The sequence below is a fragment of the Vipera berus genome, assembly GCF_964194415.1.
Source record: "Vipera berus genome assembly, chromosome: 2".
Taxonomy (NCBI): Eukaryota; Metazoa; Chordata; class Lepidosauria; order Squamata; family Viperidae; genus Vipera; species Vipera berus.
The window spans coordinates 91165516-91188936 of NC_138203.1; positions in this window are offsets into that span (position 1 = coordinate 91165516).

Below are 23421 nucleotides of genomic sequence, written 5' to 3' on the forward strand. Positions count from 1 at the left end.
TAGACAGATGCAGGGATCTATTTCATAATAACTGTATCCATACATAATTTTTTAACACCACCTCTCCTAAATGAGTTTATCCATCTCTCTCTCTCTTTCTCTCATCTCTCTCTCTCTCATCTATCCATCCTGTATCTTCATTTCTATGCTACCCAGGCCCCAGAGCAGTGATGGCGAACCTTTTAGAGACTGAGTGCCCAAACTGCAACCCAAAACCCACTTATGTATCATCGGGTGCCGGGTGGGCGTGGCCCATTGGGTGGGTGTGGCCCATTGGGTGGGCATGGCTGCAGTGGTAATGGCAGACTGGGTGGGACTAAAAAGTTCAAACAATCAATTCCCACTTTGTGAGATCTGATTTTCCCCGTGAGAAGTTGAAATTGATTGATTGATTAAACCTCTTTTTTGCACACAGCGGCGGAGGCCTAAAGCGAAAAGGTTTTATAAAACTCAGCTGAAGGCCAAGGACTCGGGCAACGGTGCACGTGCCCACAGAGAGGGCTCTGCATGCCACCTGTGGCACGTGTGCCATAGGTTTGCCACCACGGCCCTAGAGGGTGAAAGTCTAATCATAAAATTTTTAAAAATCCATAAAAAAAGGAAGAGCAACAGCAAATATTCAGAATTCATACATCAGAGTCAAAACATAAAACTAGAAAATGTAAAAGTCATATATTCAAATATCCCAACTTCAGTCAAGCACACTCTCTTTCCATACTAGAAATACTTCCGTACTTTCCATACAGATAAGTCTTGACTCTTTCCTAACGGCAAGGAGGTTTGGTACTGACCAAAAGCAGTTCCAAACTGTGAGGGCAGCCATGGACAAAGCCCATTTCTAGCCTTGCCATATGATAAACCCATAAGGAGGAAGTGGATCATAGTCAATCTGGTTGGATGGGCAGATGGATACAGGAGAAAGCTCCTTTTGATAACCATGGAGGGCTTTAAAGATGACAATGAGCATCTTGAATTGCATTGGAAGCCAACTAGCAACCAGCTCCCAAAGCAACAAGGTCACTAATCATAATAAAAAGTATACTATATGCTTCAGTTCCAGAACAAATACGTACATGAATCATCCATGAAATTGTTTTTGTTGGCAGTGTTTACTTTTAAAACTGGCTACCTGCCCTTAGTGTAAGTCATACTTGAGAAGCAGAAAGGAACAATGCCAAAAAATGACATGTGCAGTTGGCACCCATTGTTTAAAAGTCGACAGTTTCCATCACATTGTTCCTGATGATGAAGAGTAAGAAGACTTTTTAGAATTCTTAGTGCTAATGCCATCATCTCTACAGCATTCTTTTCCTGCATCATTCCCATAGAATCTGTTTGTTCAGTTCAATCTGGAAGAGATAGCACACTCCAAGTTCCTTTCATTAAAAATGCCATTTATCGGTTCCCTCCCCCAAGACCTGAATGCCTCCAACTCTGTTGATATTTTGAAGGGCCTTATAACATTTGCTTCTTTGCCCAGGTCTTTGGCAAAAGTGGCTGAAGACTATGTGAATTGTTTTCCTTTGTTCCAACTTGCTTTGTCACCCTGCCATCCTTATCTTCCTTTGGTCCCTTGTAGCTTTTTCTTGTTAGTTTCTAAATAATTTCTAAACTGCCCAGAGTTGCTGAGAGTTGGGCAGCATATAAATTTAATAATTCTTGTCCTCATCTTCATTATTGTCCACAGAGATTAGGACAGGGAGGAGTGCGATTTTGCTAAGAATGTATTGCTTTCCAAATACCAGGGCCATTGCGGAGTTCACCCCTTATAGCAGGGGTGTCAAACTCAATTTCATTGAGGGCCGCATCAGCATTGCAGTTGCCCTCAGGGGGCCAGGTGGGTGTGGCCTGGGTGGGCATGGCCTACTGTGTGGGCGTGGCTAAAGTGCATATGGCCTACTGGGTGGGCATGGCCAGCTCTACATCGTTCGCATCAAAGGTGCCTATGGGGGTCTGGGCAGGAGTGGGACAGATCTGAGGGTCTCTGGCAGGAGGAGGGTCTCTGGGCCAGGGCCAAGGCAGTGGGGGCCGTTCCCTCACTGTTTCCAGGATGGCTTCGTGGGCCGCATGAAACCACTTCACGGGCCGGATCTGGCCCCCGGGCCTTGTGTTTGACATGTCTGCCTTATAGCAAGAACCCAGCGGCAACATGAAGATGAAAGAGATTTGCTATTTAATAGTTTGAAATTTAAGCTACAATAAATCAGTTGCTGTCCAAGGTGCTTTTCTGTTCTGTTGGCTTTGGGTCAGCTTTCCCCCCCCCACACACACACTTATTTTCAGATGGCAAATTTCATACCAGTCTTACCATAAAAAGCGAAGTGCATGTGGCAGTTCCCAGGGCTTGTGTAATTATGGGATTGAAACAAAATGCAATATGTTGGGGAAGGTAGCTGTTGCAGTAGGTTTTGCTATCAAAAACCTCTCTGTACCAAGTTGTCTTTTAGGGCATCTTAGCAATCCAGCATGCATTGGAGCGGCTATAACAAAATTGAATAAATAAATAAATAAAACTAAAATGTCTACAGCAGGAGTCCCCAACCCCCGGGCTGAGGCCCACTATCGGACCTTGAACTATTTGGAACGGGGCTGTGGAAGTGCGGGTGAGTGAGTGCGCATGCACGCTTCCCCACTTGTGCAAACAGTGGGTGTGTGTGCCTGCAGCTCACGCAAATGGAGCTGCGTGTGCACACTTGCCCGCCACTCACGCGGAACCGTCTCCCCTCCCGCCAGTCCACAAACCCAGAAAGGTTGGGGAACTCTGGTCTACCAGGAATAACAAATTTGCTTTTTTTCAAATTTGCTCTTTTTTAAAAAAAACAAAACCTGAAATTCTCTCTATCATATTTATGAAGAACATTATGAGCAGTTCTAATTAAAATAAGCTGTAACAACAAAACGGAATTCTGAAATGTGGAAGAGTTCGGTTTCTCTTTCTTGCACGTTCATAGGTTTTTTTTGTTAACAATATACTGTATATGTTTCTCATTTTTTGATGAAGAAATATACACATCTGTTAAATTCTTGTTTAGCAATGAACTCAATGCAACTCTCAGCAGAATCCTTAAGTATATTGTTCTGTTAACAGGATGGAAGTAAAATCCCTTCCTTCAATTCTCTGTGGAATTTTGATGAATGGTGTGAGATTGTGCATGGCATTTTATTCTTCAGGGTAGGGAAGAATAATTTGTCCTGAGCCAGCACGGAACTCCCCACCCCCACAAAATCACATATACACACAGAAAGATAGGAAGAGACATCTAACATTCTTAATCCTGATTCATACATATATACATGCAGGCATAGTCATCATGTTGTTCCCTTTTAGATTAAGCAAATTCTGTGCAAACTGCAGAAAGAAAATAAGAAATGGTGAGCCAAATTAACAACATAGAATTAAAGAGAGAGAGAGAGAGAGAGAGAGAGAGAGAGAGAGAGAGAGAGAGAGAGAGAGAGAGAGAGAGCAAAATTTACTTTATACCAACAATGAATTTCTCAATAGCTTTTCTTATGCTTGCAAGCCATTCTTGCTTCCCAGATATTGACCAAGTTAATACCCTGATTTTTGTTCTTTATGTTTCTCACCTTTGTTTTTGAACATTTCATCAACTCTAGACATTTATGACATTCTCAGTCTTCTCCTTCCTCTTGACCCTTTTATTCTTCCTTTCTACTTCTTGTCCTCATGCAATCTTTCTATATGACCAAACATCTCAATGTACTTCTTTTATGAATCACTTCTTATTTCAGTTCATTTTTATTCAGCAACCTTTCATTCCTGACCCCATTTTTTAACTTGACATAACCAACTCCCAATTCCATATAATTAAAAAGCAAAAGCATGCTCTTATTCAAAGCCAAAGTCACTGTCACAACAGACCACATACTCTTCATTAGTAGATTTCTACCCACACTTGCAAATCTTAAAATTTCTGCATTCATTTCTCCATCTTAAGCAGGTATTCCAGGAAGATTCTTTAACTTAGTTATTACTTTTTTACCCTTTATGCATAATTGAAATAGTTCCCAAATGGAAGGCAAATATATGTGGCCCAGGATAATGTTGCAGGATAATATTAATAGCTGGCCATCAACATTCAAATCAACAACTAAAAAGCCACACACAACCAGGCACCACTTAAATACTACACATGTTGTTGTTAGCTGCGAAGTCGTGTCCGACCCATTGTGACCCCATGGACAACGTTCCTCCAGGCCTTCCTGTCCTCTACCATCTTCTGGAGTCCATTTAGGCTCACACCTACTGCTTCAGTGACTCCATCCAGCCACCTCATTCTCTGTCGTCCTCTTCTTCTCTTACCCTCAACCTTTCCCAGCATTAGGCTCTTCTCCAGTGAGTTCTTCCTTCTCATTAGGTGGCCAAAGTATTTGAGTTTCAACTTCAGGATCTGGCCTTCTAAAGAGCAGTCAGGCTTGATCTCCTCTAGGACTGACTGGTTTGATCTCCTTGCAGTCCAAGGGACTCACAGTAGTCTTCTCCAGCAAAATACTACACATAGAATAGCCCAAATAAAAAAATTCTGCTAGAGGGAAGTTCCCTGAGGATCGGCTCTGGCATGAGTCCGAAAGCTCAGAAGACTAAACCTCTGGTCCCAGTGACTGACCCAGATTAGATCCTGAACTAGTTCACTATATTTTCACTATCAATCTGAGCAATGTTTACTTCTTGATAACAGGATCCCTATTCTCTGTTGCATCATAAAATCTATCTAACATTTGTTGCAGTTCATTTGGAATCTCAGCAAACTGCATGGAATCATCTGCATAAAGATGTATGTATACATTCATACCCCAAATTGGCATCTTTCTAATATTGCCCCAAGCATAAATACATTAAACATCTAAGGGAATATCATACACTTTTGCACCTGAGCCCTTCAGTTAGAATGTGCTAGAAACAGAGAAAATTCAGGACAGGAATGCATCAGGAAACATTTACTACAATAATTCATTTATTTTTTTAAAAAAAAATAGGTAACAAGAAACATTGAATGAGATTACTTTTATTTTGGGAATGTTGGTGCAGCTATTTAAGCATTATTATCCATGATATAAATTTGCTATCATTGTGTCACTGTTGTTCATTCTAAGTTTATTTGCCTTTTGATTCACTTCCATATTATATTTGTTCCTCCCTTCCTTCCCACCATTTCTGCATTAAAATACATAGAAATTGTTATTTTCTCCTAATACATAGTGTAAGACATGTGACTTTAGGACACACAGTTGACTTACTCATATATGCCAGAGATTTTCTCAAATGTCTACACTGTTTACTAAACTGCACACTTTCTGCATATATATAGTGCACATTTTTTCTGTTCGTTTTATGACTAAATTGTATTGCCACATTTGAAAAATGTATAAACACGCAGTGGATTCTATGTTGGGTTGCAAATCCAATATACCCACATTAAAATGCTAATCATTTTATGATTTATTCATAAACAATGTGGACACATTTTAAAGTTGGTATATTTTGAACTTCTGTGCAAAGAAAAGAAAAAAATGTTGAATTAGCAAAGCTCTACAAGAAGCCACAGAACCATCTTGAATACTTCTTTGGGCCAAATCTAAAAGAAGGAAGGAAAAAATGGAAGAAAAAATGTTATCTATTTAGAAAGAGAATGAAGTAATTGGCAGAAGTCATTGTTCTTCCACTTCTTGGCCAATAATTCAGTACTATGTAAAGGTACGATAAATACCCCTGGTATTTTGCTTTACAACTAGGAATTCTTGTGTAGATAAGTGCCCACTTAAATGTTGCACTCAGAGTAGAAGTGTGGATGACAATGCTAAGTTGTTACTTAAAAGCTACATTCAATCTGCAAACTGAAAAAGTCGGTATTTTAAATCTACAGGTTTGGAAGAAATATTCTGAAATGCCACAAGCATAGAACAATAGCTAAATGTTCTATTAAAAGTACTTCTAAGTGGAAACAGTACATAAAAGGACTTTTACTGAACACTGTCATTGCTTGATAATAGGGATCCAGGTTAAATAACTAAGCAAGCACATTTCAAATAAAAGATTTTTGAAGATCTGCTGTGGCTTATTTTGTTTTATGTCAAAGAGCCCCCATTTCATTCTCTGAGGGCAGTGGAAGAGAAACATTTCAAAAGCAATGTGTTGCATTTATTTATTTACTAGGAAAAAAAATGTATGCCCCTCTTTTGGTATTGCAGTATCCAATCTGGGTGGGTCACCAGGACCAGAGATTTAGTTTTCCAAGCTTTTGGACTCATGCTAGAGCCCAGAATATGATTCATTCCCACACAACTCTGAAAGCTCAGAAGACTAGACTTCTGGTCTCTGTGATCGATCCAGCTTGGATCCTGTAACATTATCCTGGCACACATAGAGTTGCCTCCATTCATAACTCCTAGTGGCTACAGATTCTGAAAAACAATATAACTTTGATTCACTTTAAAAATAAAAATCAGTTATAGAAGTATTTCAATATCAATCATTTAAAAATGGCAGTGGGGTCAAGTTAAAATTTTGATCTTGCCTGTGGCTTAATTCCAATGGAATAAAGGACAGATGGGCAAATGTATGGATGTACTGATTATCTGCCATCAAGTTGGTGTCAGTTCTTAGGGCCCACATTGGCAGATTTTCTCCACGAGGGTTTGATCTCAGCATGTCCTTCAGTCTTCTGTACCCATTGCTATTGTAAATGAGTCCATCAACCTTGCTGTTAGCCATCCTCTATTCCTTCCTTTCAGGAAGGACGTGAGAGTGGGAAAAGTCTCACTGGAGGGGGTATCCATTTACCTATTGAAAACAGGGGGATGTAGCTACTGAGAAAGTTTTTCTGTCTATCAAATGTGACTCGAGACATGTGGGGTCATAGAGAAGGTCTTCTCCATTAACTTTTAGAGGGCAAGATTGTTGAGAATCTCTGAGGTATCTTGCATCCAGGTCTTTTAACATTACATTTCAGCGCTGATACTTTCAAATTGTGCCTGGGACCAAATGGGAAAGGTAACTGAAGAAAGACAAGGGTGCTTTAATGAGTATGAGAAAAATGCCAAACCTCTGGAAGTTCTAAAACATTTATTCTCAAAGCATTTTTGAAGCTTGCACAGTTGCATGTTTCTAAAATAAGACCGTTTTATAAAAATGCTAAAAGGACTCCAAACAATGCTTTCCTCACACTCCATTGGGTGCCACAGGTGGCATATAATTGGTGGTGGTATGATGGTGGTGGTGGGAACAGACGAATTTAAGAATGTTTATTCTGTACTATTTTTTTAAAGAAAGAAAATCAAACTCTTCCTTCAAGTGCTTGGCTTCCCTGTTTTCTATTTTTTTTAACCATACTTTTTCTTGCTGCTTTCCCAGGAGATAAGACTCAGAATTTTGGCCACTTTAACTGAGTTGCAAAGCTGCAGGATTATAGAATTTGATGTACCTCAAAATATAATGAGATAGCTGTAGTCTCTGTGCGAGTTTTTGTGTGTGGAAATATGATCTCCTTATTTTTTTTTTAGTCTGCATGTTCTCTAGAGCTTTATCATCTGACTGTCATCTTATAGTTGCTAGAAAACCTCTGAGTTATGCCAATCATATCATTTCTTCCTTTGGGAACTTTCTACTTTGGAAACACTCACAAATGAATCTCAGTGGTCTCATTCCATTTTCCATCTGCAGTTCTATTGCCCCAATTTTGAAATTAAAAATATCATCATAGAAAATTGGATTACTTCTGACATTGGATTCACACAATGTATTTAGCCAAGAGTATTATAAACCTAATACCTGCATTTACAAAACATGTTGACCTGTGTTGGAGTCTTGGTAATTTGGGGTGAGTGAATGTATTGCACAAAGCCAGATGTTTAACTAGTTTGGGGTTTAGCATATAGTACTGATATAAAATGGATTAATTTAGTATCCAGATTAAGCAAATTTGAAATAGCTTTAATGTAATGAAGAAAGCAAGTGTCTGTTGATCTAATTCAAATTTGGAGTTTGGAGGGATTGATATTTGATTTGAATTTGAGATTCAAACGCAACAAGATTTGAAATGAACCCATTCAAAGTTGGAGATTTAATCTTATAAAATAACATACTAGGAAGTATCAAAATGTTAGCAGCTGCTTTACTTTTTGATAGAATGAAATGAAAGTATTAGAGCAGCGGACAGGTTAGAGTATATTGTCCTCAATATAGTTAAGACTTAGGATTCTGAAAAGAAATCTTTTTCTTCAGAAAAAAATAATCCAATAGGAACACAATCTCTCTGCATTTCTTTTCCTGAAAGATTAGAAAATCCTATGTCCTCGGACTTCCGGTGGCTCCGCGGCGCCGGAGACAGCCTTCCCGGGCTGCCCGCGGCTCAGCTGTGTGATTTTTCGCCCGAAACAGCGCCGATCAGCTGTTCGGGCGAATTTGAAGCCCCCTCCTCGGGAGAAGAGGAGGGGGTGAGCCCCCAGGTAGGGGTCGAGTTCTCCGGGGCCGCCTGAGCCTGGAGCTTGGGCGGCTGAAGGATTGAACTCCCCCGTAGCCTGGGCTGCTCCCAGCTGGCTAGCGTCTCTGCTCCGGATTTCATGGAGCAGAGCCAGGCGTCTGCGACCATCCCTGCTTGAAGGAGAGACTATGAAAGGAAAAGAGCAGGCAGAGCAGTACAAGAGGGAAAGATGAAGAGATGAAGAGGATTATTTTATTTTACTCTCGAGCTTGATGGACTTTGCTTAAAACTTAAAGTGAAAGTGCGTCACAATTGTAAGTAAAAGATGGCGGCTAAACCTCCCCCTAGAACTTTTCGGAGTGCTGGAAATTCTCCGGTGCAACAACAATCATTACTGCAGGCGTTGCATTCTCCCGATGTATTGACATCAAAGGACCTTGAAAAACATACCCAGTTAATTTTGGAGTCAATGGGTGTTAAATTTGTACAGATGGAGGAGAAATTGGAGAAATTGGAGCAGAGAATGGAAGAAAGGATGGAACAGAAATTCAGAGAGATGAAGGTAGACATTTTGTCCTCAGTGCATAAAGTAGCTAAATGTGTGGAGGTGCTGGATGACAAAGTGGAAGATTTGACTCAAAAGAATGCTATATTAGAAGCAAAAGTATTGGAAATTGAAGATTTAAAAGACAAAATGGATAGCGAACTGAGTCTGGCTCAATTTTACCAGATGCAGTTTGCTGTTAGAATTAGAGGCCTAAAAGAGAATATTAAGGAAGATTTAAAGCAGCTGGTTTCTGAGGCTTTCGAGGTGGTATTGAACCATCCAGCATCTGAAATAAAACAAGGCATGGACAAAGTGTTTCGTGTGAACTCGTGGATTGCTAAACAGAGAAAGTTGCCTAGAGATGTGGTGGTTTATTTTGTAAAAAGGGAAATTAGAGATGAAGTTATACAAGCTGCCTATGATACTAAAGTTGTGATTGCTGGTCAAGAAGTTTTGGTTCTAAAAGAAATTCCTCCAAAGATTTTAAAGAGAAGGAAGGACTTTATATTTCTTGTGCAAGAGCTCAAGCAAAGAGATATAAGGTTCAGATGGGAGATCCCAGCTGGGTTGAGCTTCATGTATGAAGGCAAAAGGTACTGTTTGGGTACTGTGAAGCAAGCGCATGATTTTTACAACAATGTCTTAAAAGCAACCCCATCAACACTTTTGGAAGCTGCAGAGGGATCTGGAGAAGGTGAACATCAAGAGGATGAAGATGGACAGATAGACGAGAATGGTACAGGAGGAGATCAAGCTGCAACTCTTTTGGATGATCCTAGAGAACAGAGGGTGACGCGTGCTGCCTTAAAACGCTCAAAAAAGATAAAAAAATAAGACCAGTAGAAATCTATGGAACTTCCACAACATACTTACAGTCAAGTGGTAGTTGTGTTTCTAAGAGTTTTGGGATGATATGTATGGTAACAGAATTTTCAATTTGGAATTAATGGACAATTTACTACAGAGGAAGAGGTAGAAAGTTTTGTGGGTTAATGTGGGTTAATTTGTGTAAGAACTATCTATTATAGCCTATTTTGGCTAGAGAGGTTAATAGGGATAGGTGCTTGTGATGTGTAAATGAGAATTTGTTTAGGAAATAGTGAATTGTGGAAGAACATAGATGGGAATGACGCTAGTTTTCTTTTATTTTAGTTCTTTATACATATTTAGTATTATTAAGGATTGGTTTACTCTATATAAGCTAGAGAGTGATGGATTTTAGAGTTTATAATTGTTAGTATATGATTGTTTATGATTGCTTTTTAGATATATACCTTGTATTTTGCTCTGGGAAGTCGGGGGGGGGAGGGGGGGAGGAGGGGAAGTAGGGGGGGAGGCAGGGGAGGGAGGAGGGAGAGGGGGAGGGGGGGAGATAGGGGGGAGGTAGGGAGGGGAGGAGGGAGGGGGAAGGGGGTTTTTTAAAGGAAAACTGTATCTTAAAACTTTTCAATAAAAAAAAAAAGAAAATCCTATGTCCTCTAATTGTCACTGAATGAACAATGCAATAATTATATTTATGACTAAAGTTAGAGTTAATATTAAGGATAATTTTTAGTCTTGGTTTTTGATATGTTGCTCTCATTTTCAGCAACACATTTCTGGATCTTTCCTGGTTTCAGAAAAGACAAGTTCTTGTCATAACCCTAAAATTCATAATTTCCAAGAAAACTGAGAAAACTTGAAATTTATGGCAGACTCTAAAAGTTTAATTATGCAGAAATATTCATAGTTCCTGAACAAAGCATGAAAATGGCACAGGCAAAACCTTTCCCCATCATTTTGCTCATGAATTTTTATCAGACCTGTTGAAAAATATTTTTGTCTAATTTGTCTAAATTGATCTTAAGCATAAGTCAAATTGCCTGAACTAATAAACCTGCTTATGGCTATGCAGATATCATAACATACTCTGAAAGCCACATAGGAACAATTTAGTCACATTCTGTATATTCTAATTTCAAAGATAACATCAGAATTCATCAATTTTTTCCTCATTAAAAGATAAGAAGAGAAGACTTTTTTTTGTGCTATTATCACCAGATTTGTCTCACGGACTGAAGATAAGAATGGGAGTTTTCAGCGCCGGAACTCACACATGTCATACAATCCACCTTGCCTACCCTACAAGGTTCCATCCAAAAAAGGTGCCAGAACTCCGTTCTGAGCGTTCTATGAGAAAAAAAGCCCTGACTATAGTACACTTAAATATAAGGCATAGCCTTAATCTTTGGAATTGGAAATTTTGCAGTTAATTTTACCAGCCATATGGTGCTAACATAATTGACGATTTGTTTCATTCATTAATCAGTAAATATCTGAATAAAATACAAGTGTCTAGCTTAACTAACATTGATGAATGTTAGTTGTCTTTTTTTGCAAACTATTGCACTGAAGTTTCAGATTTTGCTTTCTCGTGCCAGGAGTTTTGGAAAAAATAACCAGGCTACAGTCTTTTTAAAAGCGAAACTATTGAGCATCTGCCTGGTAGTTTTAGAGATGACATCAATCATCCAAGACATCCAAAAGTTAGGTCAAATTCAGAAGAATGTCTGGAAGCCTGATTGTGCATGAGAAGATGGACAGATGATAATATAATGGCAGAATGATTAGATTCAGTTCAGAAAGGATTAATAGATAGGCATAGACATCATTTCTCATAATCTTAATATGATTATCTCATAATCTTACATCAGTATGAAATTATCTTTGAAGGATTTGGAGAATAGAGAAGGTGAGGTTATGGAACTCCCAAAGGAAAAAGAGTGAAATTAAATTTTGCAAAATCAGATTAATTAATTGAGGAAACAACGACTGTCATTTCAGGAATATATCCACTTATAAAAACATTCTGTCTCTTTGTATAAATATTCTTTATCTGGGTGGACAAATACTCAAGATGGAATCCTGGTGCTTCTTTTACCATCTTCAAAACTCTCCAAAAGTTTGCTGCAGAATAGTAATTGTCTATATGACAGAAAGGGAATAATCTTATTGAAACTTAGCATTTAATATTTCAGTTTTCTTCTGAATCAACCCATTATTTGTCTAGTTTGGGGTTTGGCCCCGACATACTCGTGACCATTGATGTGAAATGCATTACATTCTCTCCTCACATTATTGGAAGAAATTCAATGCAAATTCAAGCACTCTTTTCATAGTATGGTAAGAATGGTAAGAATTTTACTAGTTACTAAAACTCCCATTACTGACTAAATATTTTAAAACTTCTTCTGGGACCACATGTGGTTTGTGAGTAGAGCACTGAGATAAGGGATAAAGCCAAGACAAAATCTTTGTATTTAATTAAAAAACATAATTATATTTCAGTCATGTATTTAATTATTACCTCCTTCTGTCGCATCAAAAATTACAATTTGCTTGTAACTTCTGGAGTTCCCCGAGGGTCTCACTCAAAATTTCCAGCAGAGATGCACACTTTGCAATGTTGTGTTTCAAAAGGTTATTGTGTACCCTGCCCTTGTCTCTCTGCATATAGTTGTGTATTTATTAAGAATGTTCTCCAGATTCCCAGAAAGCCTGAAGCCTGAGGAGATTTTGTCATAGTTTGTCATTTTCTGTCACAAATCAAGCCCTATAAAAACTTTCAGCTGAAGCTTCAGAACCAAACTTTGCTGTAAATTATAGAGATATGACAGCCATGTCCACAAAAAACAACAACTATGTTTTACTTTGGAAAGGAGAAGGAACCAGTGCTTGCATCAGAGCGACACTTTGATCAGTCATTCCAATTACGGTGTTTTTCACCGGAAGTGTGATCAAGCACAGGATTTGTAGGGCACGTGGGAAAGAGTATTTAGAGCTGGAATAAATGAGGAAGATCCAGGAAAGGATAAGTCTTTGAGAAATTACAAATGCATTCATTAGTGGGAGTTTGGAAAATTCTGTGGTTTGAGCAAACTGGCTGGTAAAATCCAGTGCCTATGATAAGTCTTGTTAGAATTGTGTTCAGACTGTGTCTCATAACCAGAGGAGTAACTCAGAGAGGATGAAAAGATTTGTTGCATATAGGGAACAAGTCGAAGAAACTGGTTATGCTCATCAGGCCTTTGGTCAAAACTTTGATTTCTATGGCTGGATGATTTTTTATTTATTTATTTATTTTATTTTAATTCCATTTATATCCCGCCCTTCTCCGAAGACTCAGGGCGGCTTACAAGCTTAGCAGTAGCCTTCATTCTATGTATATGCCTGCTTATTAGGGCTTTCAGCCCCCCCCCCCAAGCGGCATTATTACAAAGTCAGCTTAATTGCCCCCAACAATCTGGGTCCTCATTTTACCTACCTCGGAAGGATGGAAGGCTGAGTCAACCTTGAGCCTGGTGGGATGCGAACCTGCACTAATTGCAGGCAGCTGGTGTTACTTAAGGAGGCAAATGAAAACATAGGGATAAAATGAAACTCCCCAACTGCTCTTCTTAGTTTTAAATGTAATCTAAATGGTTAACTGCAATGGGATTAAATGTGTATGATGTTATGCGAGAATTACCTTGGGGGAACAGGAGAAAGAGCCACAGACTGACAAACTATTCTGCAACTATCCTGCAAAACTAGAGACCCCACCCTAGTTTTCTGGAGAGGAGGAAAGGAAAGGAGGGAAGGAATAGCTGAAGGTTATCTGAAGTTGTCTGAAATTTGAATCCTTGCAACTGGAATATTTTTGTTGTTGTTAGATTGAGAGACGTTTTACTGCCCATCCAGGCAGCTTCCTCAATCAGAGCAAGGCATCTAGGCAGAGAGCTGTTGGAATGTACCAACTCCTGCCACACCAACCTCAGGGGTTTCCTCCCCAAAGTGTGTTGCAAAATGTCCATGAAGATACTCAGTCATCCAGGTAGAATTGTCTGAAGGTTGTCTGAAGTTGTCTGAAAGTTGAATCATTGCAACTGGATTAATTTTTTGTTGATAGTTTGAGAGACCTTTCAGGGGAGGAATACGTTCAGACTTGCAAGATGTTGTTAATGACATGTTACAACAAAGATGCAGCTAGCATTCATTCTTGAAGTTTTTGTCTGGACTATCTCAAAGGCTAACAATGTATATAAATAAATGTCAAAAAGTGTCAGCTTCTCAGATGCTTAAGAGTCCTAGAAAGCCTGCAGGTGATCTTCACAGATGATGTTCTCCTGAGATCTTGGGACACCATTTGCTGTGAAAATGTGATTTAAATGTAGATTAGTATCTGTCAAAAGATAGCAGCCATAGAGTATAGTAAGAAAGATTGGGACAAGTAGAATAAAATGACTTATGGAAGGAGGTTTCAAATGACTGATAAAGTTCGTGATGTATGAGCGATGTAATCACTCATGGAAAATATGGAGACTCTGTATTTGCCATTCGGTAGCTTTCAGCCTACTGGTATTACTTTCCATTCACATGTCATTTGAGTTAAGGGGAAACTCCAGCAGAGATGCTATTAAAGCAAAACGTCAACCACTACGGAATTCCTAGGAAAATATAGATAGGATACTTGCAAGCTACTAGTACCTACCGTATATACTTGAGTATAAGCCGACTCGAGTATAAGCCGAGACCCCCAATTTCACCCCCAAAAACTGGGAAAAGTTGTTGACTCGAGTATAAGCCGATCCGCCGTTCTGCAAGCCTCCGCCGCCGGCGGAGGCTGGATCCGCGCTCTGCAAGCCTCTGCCGCCAGCAGAGGCTCGATCCGCCATTTTGCAAGCCTGAATACACAGGAATACCCTGTGTGGCCGCGGCTCTCGGGGAAGCCCTGGCTGTCCGCTTCCTCGCTCCACGCTGCCATTCGGGGCCTGCGCGTTCCCCGGGCAAATCGCGGCGCCCAGCAGGCGAGGAAACACGCCCGCTCCAGTCGCCCCCCCTTCCCTCAGGAGACGCGAAGCAAGTGACCGCCCGGAGCTTACCGAGGACTTGCGCGCAGCCGAGGCTTCAGTGCTTCCAGGATCGCGCGCACCTCTCCCAAGCCGCCGCCGTCCGGAGACCTGCCGAAGTTTGGGGAGGTTTGGGGAGGTGCGCGCGCACCTCCCCAAACCTCCCCAAACGTCGGCAGGTCTCCGTTCCTCCGCGCAGACCTGCCGACGTTTGGGGAGGTTTGGGCGCCTCCCCAAACCTCCCCAGGTCTCCGTTCCTCCTGCCGACGTTTGGGGAGGTTTGGGCGCCTCCCCAAACCTCCCCAGATCTCCGTTCCTCCGCGCAGACCTGCCGACGTTTGGGGAGGTTTGGGCGCCTCCCCAAACCTCCCCAAACGTTGGCAGGTCTCCGTTCCTCCTGCCGACGTTTGGGGAGGTTTGGGCACCTCCCCAAACCTCCCCAGGTCTCCGTTCCTCCTGCCGACGTTTGGGGAGGTTTGGGCACCTCCCCAAACCTCCCCAGGTCTCCGTTCCTCCGTGCAGACCTGCCGACGTTTGGGGAGGTTTGGGCGCCTCCCCAAACCTCCCCAGGTCTCCGTTCCTCCTGCCGACGTTTGGGGAGGTTTGGGCGCCTCCCCAAACCTCCCCAGGTCTCCGTTCCTCCGCGCAGACCTGCCGACGTTTGGGGAGGTTTGGGCACCTCCCCAAACCTCCCCAAACGTCGGCAGGAGGAACGGAGACCTGGGGAGGTTTGGGGAGGCGCCCAAACCTCCCCAAACGTCGGCAGGTCTGCACGGAGGAACGGAGACCTGGGGAGGTTTGGGGAGGTGCCCAAACCTCCCCAAACGTCGGCAGGAGGAACGGAGACCTGGGGAGGTTTGGGGAGGTGCCCAAACCTCCCCAAACGTCGGCAGGAGGAACGGAGACCTGCCGACGTTTGGGGAGGTTTGGGGAGGCGCCCAAACCTCCCCAAACGTCGGCAGGTCTGCGCGGAGGAACGGAGATCTGGGGAGGTTTGGGGAGGCGCCCAAACCTCCCCAAATGTCGGCAGGAGGAACGGAGACCTGGGGAGGTTTGGGGAGGCGCCCAAACCTCCCCAAACGTCGGCAGGAGGAACGGAGACCTGGGGAGCTTTGGGGAGGCGCCCAAACCTCCCCAAACATCGGCAGGTCTGTGCGGAGGAACGGAGACCTGGGGAGGTTTGGGGAGGTGCCCAAACCTCCCCAAATGTCGGCAGGAGGAACGGAGACCTGCCAACGTTTGGGGAGGTTTGGGGAGGCACCCAAACCTCCCCAAACGTCGGCAGGAGGAACGGAGACCTGCCGACGTTTGGGGAGGTTTGGGGAGGTGCGCGCGCACCTCCCCAAACCTCCCCAAACTTCGGCAGGTCTCGGACGGCGGTGGCTTGGGAGAGGTGCGCGCGATCCCGGAAGCACCAAAGCCTCGGCCGCGCACAAGTCCTCGGTAAGTTTTTTTGTTGACTGGAGTATAAGCCGAAGTGGAATTTTTCAGCCCAAAAAGTGGGCTGAAAAATTCGGCTTATACTCAAGTATATACGGTAATCCAATGGATATTTCCATTGTGAACCCTAAACTAAAAAAAAAGAAATTAGGAAGAAAAGTCTATACATTACTCTGCAACGTGTAAAACAAATAAATCAGTTATATATATGCGGTTCTAGTCATAATGCTGTGGGACAAAATCTGGCTAAAATACATTTTATTTTTGAAGGTACTTCTTTCTGGTTTTTTTCCATATATGGACATTTTAATAAACACGATCACTTTCACTGGCAAATATAAAAATACTTATTTCTCAAAACTTAGAGGTAACTATAAAGATCTTGCAAAAATTTCCAATAATCCTCGCCTTCCACTATGAAGCAGGGTGATCAATAGTACAGATCATTCACATATGTATATGTAATTTTTTTAAAAAAAATCCATTTATATCCCGCCCTTCTCCGAAGACTCAGGGCGGCTTACAAGCTTAGCAGTAGCCTTCATTCTATGTATATGCCTGCTTATTAGGGCTTTCACACACCCCCAAGCGGCATTATTACAAAGTCAGCTTAATTGCCCCCAACAATCTGGGTCCTCATTTTACCTACCTCGGAAGGATGGAAGGCTGAGTCACCCTTGAGCCTAGTGGGATGCGAACCTGCACTAATTGCAGGCAGCTGGTGTTACTTAAGGAGGCATTAGCCCACTGCTCCACCAAGGCTCTTTTGTGGGGCTGAAGAAAAAATTCTAAATAACTCATGTTGTTCTGTTCAATTTCTTTGAAATTGGCCAATCTAATGCTCTTATAAGTCAGTAGAAAGTTATTCTACTTTCAGCAGAAAACAATACCAAATAGTGAGTGTATGGAGATGGTCTCTTAAAATAAAAATGGATAGAAGAGAAATGAATAAAAAAAATGAAAAGGGCTGAGAAATTTAAAATGTAACCTAACAGGACACTGGAATCTTCCTTCCTCAAGTCTAGATACAGGACTAGCCTTTCTTATCCATAAGAATGAGGCAATAATCTTAGATGGACGATCTTTTTTACAGCTCATGGAAATATATTATTTATTTGATGTTTGTATTTTTAATAAGAGGGTAGTTAAGAGGCATGCATGTGTGGTATTTCCCAACTATAACAATCAGGGTTCAGTTAAAATCTTAAAGGACTATACAGCTGCTATCTTTCACTCAGATTTCTGCAAACCAGTTAAGAGGGTAGGGTGTTTGGTTAAGTCATTGTGGCATCACAAACTTTCTGGAATGAAAGTACATTAAGTGTAAATTATTCAACAGTATTTGAATGGTCATATAAACCTCATTTGTACTATAACCCATGTTTTGCTTCTTCTTGTCCTATGTTCTTCTGCCTTGATATACATTTTTTAAAAAAAAAACTTAATTAGAACGGACTTGGTAAAGATAAAAATTATCTTTATTCATATACATAACTGAAAGAAGATAGTGAACTAAACTACAAGGAGACATTGCAAACACAATCATAGAATTATTAATAACTTGCTATAGCAATTCACATGAACAAGATATTAATACTGAAGTAAATTGATCTTCCAAATGGTTATAGCAATGAGTATGATTATGAAATATTAACCAAACTGATCAGTATTTTTGGCATAAAGCTAGTAAGTTATTGTCATTCCAGGTGTATTTTATTTTATTTTAAAAAATAAACTCAAAGATGATAAAAATTTAGACAGGTTAATTTGTGTTCTTTATCATTTTGACTTGTTTTTTATTTTTATATGAATCTGTAGTGCTTTAAAAAAATGGAATAAAAATATTTCACTTAAAAATTATAAATAAGTTTGTTTTAAAAGTCTTCTTTTAATTTTAGACAGGAAAAAAGCTCATTTGACCAATTGGTAATTCTACTTTTGATCATTGTTTTGTAAAAATGCTGAAATATTAAATCCTACCACATTTTCCACAACACACTTCAAAGAGTCATTCAGAAGTCTTATAATGGAAAATGAGTGAACTCTGGTAGGTATAACATTCCATAAGGATTCCAAAAAGACCACCATTAAAATCTTCTAATCAACTATAATGATTGTGTTTAGCTAATTACAACTAATATCATTTTTTTCTGCCATGTTGAGTTTTCTTCAGGATTCAAAACAAAGCACCTTCTGACTTCCAGTTTGCATTGTGGTTCAACAGGGTGCAGGAAGGCAGGGCTCTGCCTTCCACGCCAGATTTCGCCCTGCTGGGGGCCCTAAAAAGGGTCTAAAGTCACCCTGAAGAGGCAATGAAGAGAAGGGATGCACTGTTGATCATAGAGAGACAGCGGTCTTTCCATTCAATCCAAGGAAAGCCCTCCAAACTGGCAGGGGAAAGACCTGTCTGTGGCCGGCCATTAGCTGTTGACAACCAAAGAAGAAAAAGCACCAATTAACACATTGTAAACAGCATGTTTGGAACTAAGTGAGAATATTAATCCTTTTTTTTACTATTTTACAACTGAATTTTCTGGGATAGGCTCCCAAGAAGCTAAAAACCGCCGAATGTAAACAGAAGTGACATTTTAATTTTATGGGGGCGTTGTGGTTCCTCACCAGTCAGTGGATCTTGCAGCTGAGTCTGAGGAATCAGATGAAGAGGAGGGGCCTGGAGTGACATTAGAGTTAGAGGAAGGCTCTGAGGAGCTCCAAGACTTACAGTCGGACAAGGAACCTGGCCCCTCTACTCATGCTCAGGTTGAGATACAGCTGTGCTGAGAGCCTGAGTTGGACAGTGATGAAGAACAGCTGGAACAAATCCCAGATGCACAAGGACAGAGGAATGCAATGGGGCAGCTCCAAAGGCAAAGGAGAAGGCATTAGGAAGCCTAACCCTAACTCTAATCCTTGCTGAATTATAAAAGGGAAGGTATGGGAGGTGCTGGTTGCCAAAGGCAACCATTCGTGTAGAGGATCGAGTTTCTATGGACTGTGTTTGTTTGCCTTGGACATTGACTCAGGCCTGTGTGAATAAAAGGGGTTGTTTTTTTCTTGCGGTTCCTGTCTGTTTCTTGGAAGAGAGATTTCTCCTTGTGAGCATAACAAGGACTCACATAGGCTGGGACAGAACAGGGGGACAGAAACATACAATACTGAAGTGGAAGTAACATAAAGCTACAGTTTTGATAAATTTGAGAACTGAGATAACTGTTAGATTTTCTATTTGAAAACAACAACAACATTGAGGTGAAATATAAGAAATCAATCCTTTGTTTTAAGAGTGGAAAATGGACTTTGAATGACATCTAGTAGTGGATTTGTGTATAGCACTATAATTTGTTTCCTGGCTGCCGGGTGACTCCTAGCTTGGAAGAACAGCTGGCAATAAAGGAAAATATTTTGATTAACTTATCACCCTGACCTTCTTGGATTATAAATATCTACTGAGCTTGGACTTTTAATCTCAGAAGCTAGTGGGAGAGAAAGAAAAAATTGACCTTGGACTATACCTGGCTAGGAGAGATTTTTGAGTTATTTACAGACCAGTTGAACATTTTGAATACTTTGAACATTGTGGATTACAACCTTGCCTGATTGACAATTTTTGAATACTTGGGACAAAGGATCACTATAAAATATTGCTTTCAGGAACGAACCCATACTCTGGAATCTATTGGATTACAAAGGATACATATAAAGACCAGAAAACTAGAGGAAACTTTGATCTACTCTTACTGAGACTGGTGATACTTGAGGATCTCCAGGAACGATGCCTCCAGAAAAAACAAACACTTTTCAGAAGGAAATATATTCTATGCTACAACTAATTCACCAAACAATTGTTGCATATAAAGAGGACATAAAAAGAAATCATAATGAAACTAAAAAAATTTAAACAATATAAATGAGCAAATCTCCAAATTAAATCTACCACTAGAAAGTTCCCCAATAATGGCTACAAAGTATGAACAAAAAAAACCAAAAATCAGAAGATGAAACAGAGGAAATGTATTTAGAGATGGAAGAGATAAAAGAAGGGAAATATAAACAACTGTATACAAACAAAATACTGCAAGATTTAGCTATAACAATGAAAATGCAAAAGATCCTCTACCCCTTAAGTCTGCAAAATACAACTGATGGCAAGGAAGATTTTAAAAAATGGAATATGGAGCTGTTAGGGGAAATGTCACAACTTGGGAGATGGGAAATAAAAAGAGAAACTGAGGGAGAAAGAAACTGGGAGTTGTTTAAGAAATATAATTGGGTGAAATTTCCCCCCCTCCTAAAAAAAAATACCCTAACTAAATTGTCTTCCCCATGCCAAGCAATTTTCACACAAAAAGAAAGAAAATTCCTGGAAAGTGAGAGCCAGATTTAAAAAAAACAGAAGATTTGACCTTTTAGAGGGGCATTATATGTTTAAATACTTGTTTGAATAAGATTAAAAGAATAGATGACCCTTGATATAATTAGACTTTTATAATGAAACCTATGATTTAGAACTAAAATAACATTTTTTTCTTTTTTTTATATGGGAAATATGAAAATAAGAGAAGGACTGATATGAACAAAACTTTTAGCTATATAAGTGTAATTAATATTGATAAAATTATAACTGACAGAGATATTTCAAATACTGATGGGAAACCAAACTTTAACAAGAGCACAAAAATAGGATATTGATTTATGAATTGACATTATTGATTTATGAATTGATATTATTGTTATTTGCATGATATTAGTAAAATATGATGAAGATGCTTATATCTAACTCTGTATACATTAACAATACCAAAAATTGTAACTGTGTGGTGAGGGGAAAATGGAAAATATATGGGGAAGAAAGGAAGATCAGGGGAAAAAAATATTGGATTCTGTAGTAGTGAACAGATTTATTTTGAAGACGTTAATGTTAAATATCGGAACCCAGACAACATGTCGTTTGCTAAGCACTAAAGACTGTAATTCTTAAAAATTAATAAAATGTTTATAAAAAACAAAACAAAAACAAAGCACCTTTTCCCTTCCTTAGTAGAAAGAAGGTATCGCAATCTGATGAACAGCTATAATGTTTAATTGCTGAGCTTGTCGATTGTTTAATTGCTAGGTTAATTGTCCCTAGGTTTTATTGATGAATTACCGGTAGAATGGAGAAGAATTAGCAGATACTCGCTTCTCTTTGGATTTTGAGCTTTCTAGTTTTTAACCAAGTCAGCATGTTACTGTCTATCATTACAAATAAATTTTGTTTCTTTAATAAGGGCTAGCAATTTTGCATATGATTTTGGTAGTTAATTGGAACTTCTTCAAGATCTCAAAAAGTTAAAAATATCCAATAATACACGTCCATGTTCTTCCCAGAATTTTTACAAAATACATAATATATTATACAGTGTGTACACTATAAACATCTAACTTTGCACTAAATCCTACCAAGAACATTCTATGGGAAAGTTATTTTCCTGGGACAACATCATTTGAATCTGACTCCATATAACTATCAAAGTAAACAGGGATATATATATATATATATATATATATATATATATATATATATATATATATATATATATATATATATATATATATATATATATATATTAAAATGTTCACATCTTAATTCAGCATAATGATTATCACAGGGATTCACTAAGGATGCAATATACTTTTTAAAAAGCTGAAAACATTCTGTTGAAAGAAAAATCTTCATCAGGGCCAGTCCAAGCTGGGAATAAACAAAATGGAGACTGCTTTAGAAAGAATGTTATAGTTTATTGAAGAACAAAGCCAGACAGAAGCGTGGCTCTGGGAAAGATGACCACATGTTGCTGGTAGTGGTGGGTTTTTATACCTTCTTGGGCTTTTGTGTTTGGAGTTCCTGTTCCTGTGGCATGAACTTTGACCTGAGGTTTTGAGTGTGTCCTTTTTGATATTGGTGGGTTAATCCTATTATGTCCCAAAGGTCATATCCTGCTTCTCTGTGGCTGCGGCTGATGGCTTACTTCCTGTGTTTGTTTTCTTGGGTGAGAGGTTGCTGGTTCTAATTCTATCACTCTGCTATTATTAGCTTTCAACTTTGCTGCAGGGGATTTCAAAATATTTTGTCTTGAATGAGCTTGAATGGGCTTGAATGGGCTTGAATGGGCTTCTGCCTGGTATTTGCCCATGAATGGGGCCAAATGGGATTATCAAATCTGCATTTCTAAAAGGTGGTATCCTGAGTTTCTACTGGGGGCTATTAAGAAAAACTGAGCCTGCTTTTCTGCATTTAAGATCCTTTGGGAAAATGTAATATGTAATGTAATATCCTGCCTTTTTAATATTCCCCAAAATATGTCTTTCTTTGATGGGGGAGGGTGCTGTCCTCCTACAATTCAACGTTGTCGTCTAGTGGATAAAACTATCACTTTTGCATTCTCCCACATTTAACTCTTAAAAAACCCCTACTACAGACTCCTTTTATCCTATGGATGAGAAAGTTTGAATTTTTAAATAAACCAAAGAAGATATGAAATTCTCAGATTTTCCCTGATAAATTTAGTGTATTTAACACAATCCTTTTGTAAAATATCAATATATAAGGCAAGGAAGCTTAGCATCCACCAACAGCTAAAGCTCTTGATAAATCAAGTGTCTAGATAGATGTGACATCTGCACATTTTCTTGAATACAATCAAATGAGACAGTGTGTCACTATTAAATATACAATTGCCAAAAAAGCTTTCCCCAATTTTTACAGAAATGCATTGTATGAATTGATGCTGCACGACAACTCTATTAGAGCAATGATATCTCTCTACATTCATATCCAAGATAGATGAGCTATTATTTTTGCACTCTATTGATTTAATCCCTTGTTACAATTTATTTTACCTTTCAGGATTCTGAGCTTCCTTTGTTCTCTCTTCCCCCATGGTTCTTCTGCCTATCTTACATCTATTATAATGGGTCACAGTTGTCCTTACTTTGCTCTGAAACAACTGCTCATGACTTAATTAGTTGCTATAGTTATGAGTAATGTGGTATCTGGTACAGCTCCAGAATTGCAAAATGAGCAGTTACATACAGTCCATCAGCAATGTCTCGTAAATACAAGCTATTCTCACTATTCTCCAGTTGTAGG